Raw genomic sequence first — 8,108 nt, forward strand, 5'->3', positions numbered from 1 at the left:
ACTCATTTACAGTTTCTAGTGTATTAGTGTCTAGGTGCCATTTATAGGTAGAAGATCTAGATGGTTTTGTATTTTGCGAGCGTAGGACCTTAGTTTTATTTGTGTTTATTTCCAAGCCATTTGTGTGGGCATATTGCTCTAAAGCAGACGGTAATTTTTGAAGACCAACCTGTGTCTTACATAACAAGACAAGATCGTCTGCATAAAGGAGCCAGGAAACTCCATCAATACCAAAACACAGAGAATCAGTTATTAAGTATGAGAAATTGATTAGTAAATCATGAATAAAAAAATTTAAAAAATTGCTGCTAGGACGCAGCCTTGTTTGAGACTGCGAAACATCCAGATTGGGGCAGACAACAGTCCTTGCATGTTTAGTCTTATGCAGATTGACGTATCAAAATGGAGTTGAGAGATCAAGTCCACAAGAGTCGCCGGGCATTGAGCCGCTATTAACTTGTTTAGCAAAAGTTTGCAACTAACTGAATCAAACGTGAACTTAAAGTCCACAAAGGCAAAGTATATGCTCTGTTTCGAGGACTGGGCCTGCTGTTGTATTGCAGTTATTGTTGTCAAATTAATAGCAGTCGCAGCACCCGGAATAAACCCCATTTGATGTGGATCGTTTAGTTCTTTTTGCACTAACCACTTTGTGAAGTCACTTAGGATGAGTCTAGAGAATAACTTTCTTGGGACGTCCAACAGCGTAATTGGGCGGTAACTCTGTGGCTGTTGATAGTCCCCTTTCTTAAAGATGGGAACTATCACAGATTTTTGCCAAGTGGGAGGAATTTTCCCGGAGTTAAGGACGTCATTAAAGATAATGGTCAAAATCATAGCCCACAGCTTAGGATTTGATTTAATTATTACATTTGACAAGCCATCTGGGTCCTGAGCCCTTGATGATTTAAGCATAGAGATATAGAATTCTATATCTTCTAAGTCAAATTTTAAATCTAAACTGGGTGTAGGATTCCACCTCTCCTTTATTGATGCTAAGGTAGTATTAGGAGGCGCGTATAGTTTCAGAAAGTGAGCTATCCATTTTTACAGGATTGATTTGTAAAGCGAGCTGCGAAGGCTGAGTAGGTTTGTTTAATAGGAGCCATATTCCTCGTGAATTTTTGGCAGAGAGTGCTCTCAGCATATCTTCACTATCATTTTGGAATAGGAGAGATTTCCTCTTTGTTATCCAATTTCTATACGTTGTTTTTAGATGTGTAATCCTATTCTGATAGCCAAGTTATTTAAACTTTTGCTAATTTCTTATTTCCTTCCGCAGGATAGACTTTTGAAATTTTAATTCAGAGTCAAACGCATGTTTGTGTATAAAAGAGGTTTTTTTTTTTGACCGATGTCAATTTCTGATAATAGTTGAAGGGCATCAACATAAGACCCCACCACTGCCATTTTAGGGCGGGAGTGACCAACCTTAAATTTCAGACAGTAAAAGATACTATGTAAGGAGTCTTCCTTTAAAAGTAGCCTGTTCCGTCCACTATTTATCACATATGATGTTTTTAAATATTCAGATTGCATGGTAGGAATGTCATGGGACCATTTAAAAATCAGTTGGTCATGATCACTTAAAGTTTGTGCTTGTACTTCAAGCTTTTTGGCTAGCAGAAACGTCCTAGAGTCAGTATATATGTAATCTATAGTGGATTTTTGATTTGGACGATGCCATGTCGGTCGATGCGGGATGTCCCTTTCTATCGAGCCATTCGCCATAAGCATATCATTATTAGCCATAATGTCCGACCATCTCTGAATGCCATTTGTTTCTTGTTGGGAGTTTTCCTGAAAGCAATGTAAATTTAAATCTCCCACTACAAAGGTCGTAGATGTTGTATTGTCCAAGGCGATTAAATTGAGAAGGAGCTCAATATCAGCCAGGAAGTCGGCAATTGGCAGTGCAGCCCGATTCCAATATACATTTATAAGTGCGATATTATATGAGTTGTTATATATTTTTACTAAATGCATGTAATCATTAAGAGTCACACATTCAGTGATTGTGAGGCCTGTCGACTTCCTTACTGCCGTGAGCAACCCTGCCTTAGGTCTACCTTTGGCTTGTTTTATTGCCTTCAGAGTTACAAGGTCAAAATTATCCCAAAACGGGCTTATATGTTAGCCAGGTCTCTTGAATGTCAATAATATTGTGGTGCTGCAGACTGGATTGCTCATTATTTAGAAGGGAGGCAAAACCATGTGAATTTCAGCGGAGTAGTGTTAGTTGGAAGGTTATGTCAGGGTGTGATGATCATAATCATGACTCATTACGTGATTTTCTGGAAATCGTTAGATCAGTCCCCGAGAGTTTAGCGTTTCTTTGATATAGATTTGATTGCATTTTCTGATTTGCCGATTCTTTCTGGAAAGTTTCATATGAGATTGTAAAACCCAGCTCAAAAATGTCCTGTCTTGCTTGCCAAATCAGGTTTAGAATGACCCCTGATTTAATCCACAGACTTGCACAGGTAAGCATTGAGTAATCTAAGAATTCCACTCTCTCGATATCAGGAGATGTCAAGTCCTCAAGTGAGGGAATGTCTGCAAAGATATTCAAAACAGATGAGCGGTTCAAGTCAAATATGTCATAAGGGCCAGGTCTACACTTTATAATCAGGGTGTGATAGCTAGGTCCAATTGCTACAACCTTGCCCTTTGTGGAGGTTATGAGCTTATCATGTGTATTTGAGGTAGGTTGAGAAAATATTTCATTCAAATGATTCTGAAGAGGTGATTTTACTTGGGGATGATGAATGGAAATAGTTTGAGATTTTAATCTATTCTCTATCTGTCATAGTATATAGTGTATAGACTGATCTTCGGAAGAAGATAAAGACGGATATGGCAGTGCATGTGCATTCAGACCATGGGTCATTATTTGGGCCTGTGGTGGCTCAGGAGTTGTTATATCAAGTGCCCTTGAATGGGTGTGATGATGGCCTGATGTACAGGCAACCCGATCAGAATCTTGAGTTACAACTGGTAGAGTTGGTTTTGAAGTTTGAGAGTTCATCGATTTTTCTAACTTCATGAGACATCTTTCTATTTCAGACGGTTCATTATTTAGTTTTCGGTTTGTTAATATTTGGGGTAGTACCTGAGGGGCAAATACAGGAGATTTAGATTGTGTAGTTTGCGTATCAATCTCGTTCATAAGATCATCTAATGGTTGATGATTAGTCACACTTTGAGCTTTCTGTGTTAAGCATGTTGAACGGGCAGGTAATTTAGTTAGTTTGGCATATTTTTTAGAGATAGCAGCCGAAATCTCTTGTAAGCCTTTGTTTGGTTTAGTACATTTTTTCAGAAATGTTTTCATAGCAGCCTGCTCAGAGGGTTTATTATTTTTCAGGTTCTTAGAATTTTTTTGTTGTATGGGGGTGCAAAGGATACTGTTTTTTTAGCAACAGATTTACAGAATTAAGCAATATCCTGCACCAAAATTGTTTCATCAGAATTTTTTTTCCTTTTGTTCTGAATTTGCTGAGAATTTTTTTCACTTTTCCAGGCACAGTCAAGTCGATTACAACTTTTTCGCTCAGGAGACCAGTTATCACAGGAGATTCTAAAACTTCTTTGCTGAGGATTACTCTGCGTAGAAGCTTGGAAAGAGTAGCCCGCCTGCATAGAAATATTAGCAAAATGTGCATCCGCAGCTAGAGCATTAAAGCATTTTGCTTCCGTCGGAGGGTCAATATTTATTTGTGTAGGAATAAAGTTACTCAGCATATCAATTTCAATACAAACAGGGACTTGAAGTACAGCATTTATAGGATGTTGAGTATCCTCTGGTTTGGTTAGTTGTGCAGCATTAGGAGTAGCTGTCAAAGGGAGCCCAATGATAGGGACAGTTGCCATAGTAGAGTCGCTGACATAGGGAATGAAAGATACAGCAGGGTCAACTTGGCGGGCCGCCATATTTGTAACGCTGGCTTCATCCGTTGATGTTGCCACTGCTACGGGAGCATAGAAAATTCGAAGGTCAGCAGAGCGAGGGTGAACAAAGGGGCGTTCAGATACTGACACAATTTTATGAGAAGCTACTGAATGATTTGTTTTCGCCGGCATATTCTTAGGGCGTTGCACTAATTTCAAAATTTGGCGCTTATGCGGCCTATCACTAGTTAGCTTATAGGTTTCCATAGTATTGAATGCTTAGTTGCAATGCTAGTTGGTAATGAGTACAGTACTTTCGAAATGTGTTAATTACCTGCAGATAATGAAGTGAATGTTTCCTAGGGCTAAATGAGTCAATATACATAGTGCGGTGGGTAGGGCCCTATACAGCCCAAACAGCCACACCAGCTTTTCTCAGAAAAAGCATGCGCGCAAAAACACAGGTTCCGTAGTAATATGGAGTTGTGGGTAATGAAGGAGGGGCTTAGAGAAACGTATGCAACTCCAACGTTTCTTTCGCTCTAACAACCTTTCTTTCACTTAATGACAAAGGGAAACAGAAATAAGTACTTGAAAACAAATGTCCTCAATCCATTTGAAGAGTCTGCCAACATACCAAGTACTTCAGTAATTCCGCACACAAAGCGTAGTGCAGGGAACCGTGCAACCAAAACAACTCTTTGCAGAAAAAGCACGGGTTCCGTAGTAATATGGAGTTGTGGGTTATAAAGGAGGGGCTTAGAGAAACGTATGCAAGTCCAATGTTTCTTTCGCCAAGTCCTTCAGTAATTCCACACACAAAGCGTAGTTCAGGGAGCCGTGCAGCCACAACAGCTCTTGACAGAAAAAGCTCTTCGCAGAAAAAGCACGACCATGTATTGCTTCACATATTAATTTCCCAGTCTTTTTCATGGGCTGTTTTCTTAGCCCTTCTTCCCAAGGTATCTCCACCTTTCTTATCTGGGCCACTAGCCTCTCTTCTGTCCCCACCGGCCAGCCCGTGTTGGCCCCTACATTCAGGGAGTGTTGCTGTGGGCTCCGGTCGGTGCTGGGAATCGCCTTTGGTTCTGGTGTTCCTTCCGCTGACTTTGTTCCAGCCACTGCAGCTCCACAGCTGCAGGTTTCCTCTGGGCTGCTCTACCGACACAGACCATGCAGCTTCTCTTCCTCTTTCAGCTGCTTTCCAGTAGGGAGAAGGGTCTTTCAACTTCCAACCCTAGAGAGATGCTTCGCCTTCTCTCCTTGCATCCCGGTCCGCCTTTCTTCTCACCACTGCACAGCTGACTTGCTTGCGCCTCCTCCAGGGAAGGCTGAACTTCCTCTTCTGTTTTGCATGTGACTTGATCAATAGGAATTCAGGAACCACTAGACTGTTCACTAGTGGTTCCAGGAGTGCTCTTCATGCATCCGCATTGCCTCCTCGTCTCAGTACCTGTCTATATTCCTCCATTGGGTAGACTAGACTCTTCCTTGTCCCAGTATTTATACTATACATGTCCCTTAGTTGACTAGATTCTTCCTCGTCGCAGTACTTTTGATTTTGGCTACATGACTCATGTACTTCGGGTTACAAGGGTGGAGTGTGGGAGTGGTGTCCACTGTGCTCACCTTGGATAGTCATCCCTGCTCCCACAGGGGAGCCAATCCCCATGTGATTCTCCCACTATCGAGTAGCGGCATCACCTCCCTGGCCTCATGGGAAGGGTCTCCCCATGGGGAAGAAATGATGGCATCCAAGAATTAATCATAGGTCCTAATGATTTTGTTATCCTATTACCTCATTATCCTTTTTTTGTTAAGTTTCTTGAAAAAGGTGTGCAGCAGAACAACTTTCAAATGACATGTCTACACATAGGCTTCACCAGAATAATCAATCTGGATTCTTCCCATTGCGAGACACAGATATAGCTATCCTTCAGATGGTACACAACCCAATGTACGTTCTGGGTGTTTACCTATGGTGGGCTCCTCTAGGTTTGGCCCACTTACCATGCAATGCGGAGTCCATCATGCTGAGGATGCTGTCCATCACCTTGTTTTCTTAACTGCAATGTTTTATTGTTTTTTATAATCTTAATATATTTTGGCTATCTGCCGGTATTGCCATGCAATATTTTCAGCAGAAGTGTATAATTCCCCTCAGCTTGCCCCTCCCACCCCAAGAGTGCTCCAACTAACAATCAAATCAATCAAAACTTATGAGTAACATATGCAATGTACTATGTTGAGCTATCTCATAAGGGTAAGTCTACTAGATTCAATGCTCGTAATCACATCGGACAGGATAGGGCGTTAAAGTCTTTCTGCATATAGTTCAGAAAAGGGATACATTTAGCCATGAAGGGCATCAAGGAGTCTCTTATATTGCCAAAGCATTCCAAGCTTTGTCGAGCCAAAGATTTATCGATGGAGGTTCAGTCTTCCGCCATAGATGAAGAATGAATAGTTTGGCCACCAATAAAAGATGGGTCGAAAACGTAAGTTCTCTCATCGTACAGGTCTGTCGCAAGGTGTCATTGAGACCTAGGAAACACAATATAGTGTCACTTGGAATTTCCACCTTGGTATCATGCACCTCTCTCTGTGGCGCCTGTGGTCCAGAGTACGTCTAGGCGGCCATTAGCTGTTCCACTACGCACTAAGTGCACCGTAAACTACGGTCTAGTGTTTGTCAACTGCCATTGCTGGAGCCTTTAAGCCATGCCCCTCACCAGAATTCGGCACGTTGCAACCGAAGCGGTTCGTTTTCCCTGCAGCCTTTGTTTACACAACGCTAGTTTTCTTTTCCGTTCCACTGTGGGAACTTGTCATCCTTCTGTGTCTTTCCCACACAGCGACCAGCTTTCCTTCCAGGTGGGCTTGTGCCCTTCCTCTTCCTTTCCATCTCTTCTCTCTTGCGCTATGCGTTTTGGTGCTGTGCTTCTGTGCTTCCACTTACCTCCTCGCCGGCTACGGCTCTCCCTCGGCTCTCTCTTTCCGCTTCTCATACTTCTCTGCTGTTCTGGCTGACCCCGCTTCAGCTTTTGTTCTTTCTTGTGGAGTCCTGTCTCCTCACCTTGCTTGTATGGTGTACACTCTCTGGATTTCTACTGCTGAGTCACCGCTGGACTTTTGAATCCCATTTTGCTACAACTACTAAGCCATCGGAGCCCACCTTCCAGCAGACCGCTTGGAGGGGTTGTGTCCAGGAGTCTTACCTACTGCTTGGAACCTGCTGTTCATTGGGGTTTTTTGTGCCTTTGTGAGGCTTTTTCCCCAGAAGTCCCTCCCGGGAAGAGGAGTCGCAGGTGTGCTGTTGTGTAACCATTCACTGTGTCTTCCTCCTGGGTTAGACACAGTCTTCATTAAAAAAAAAGGACTACCATGTCCGCTGACCACAGATACCGACCAGCTCGGAATCCAGTCTCTCAGGTGAGGAGGAGGAAGAGAGTAGGGGTTCAGGGGAGGAACAGTCCAAGGGGGCTGACACATGGAGATCTCTTTAAACTTAGGCCTTACCCTCAACCAAAAGTCCAGTATCGCAGGACAAGCCCACAATACATGCAGCAGAGTACCTTCCAATCCGCACCCCCTCCAACACATTCTAGTTATTCAGGTTAGTATAATGAAGCTGCACTGGGGTTTAATACCACCTGGTTAGTATCTTGGATTGGGTCTCTAATAGACCTGGGCAGAGTGTATTCACAGCTCTCCTATAGATGTTTTCACAATCTTCTAAGGGTACACTGAAACCCAATTCACGCTCCCAACATCCACAGTACGTGTGTTGAGCAAGTTTATTGATTTATAAAGCCTGGAAATAAGCCCTTAGATTCCGCTGCTACCTGACACACCATTTCCAACAATGTTATCTCCCTGGTAGCCAACATCACATTGGTAGGGTGGGGGAACCCAGTGTCTGGCCTGTATGTACCTGAAGCTATTGATCTCCTCAAGACCTCTAATGGATTGCTCCAATGTTTGGATCTTCCCATTCAGAAATAGATCCCCCATTTTACTAACCCCCATGTCTATCCAGTTCATAAACTCTCCATCTGTCCTCCCGGGATTAGAGTCTTGTTTATTTATCAGTGCTTTATATGGGGAGGGAAAGGTAATAGATCCTTACATTTTTCTAACACTATCCCAGAATTCAAGGGAGGCCCGAGTCATAGGGCTACCGCCTGTTCCATAGTTACCCATATCTTCTTGTGGTC

The sequence above is a fragment of the Ambystoma mexicanum genome, chromosome 6q (assembly GCF_040938575.1).
Source record: "Ambystoma mexicanum isolate Mex_15411 chromosome 6q, UKY_AmexF1_1, whole genome shotgun sequence".
NCBI lineage: Eukaryota > Metazoa > Chordata > Amphibia > Caudata > Ambystomatidae > Ambystoma > Ambystoma mexicanum.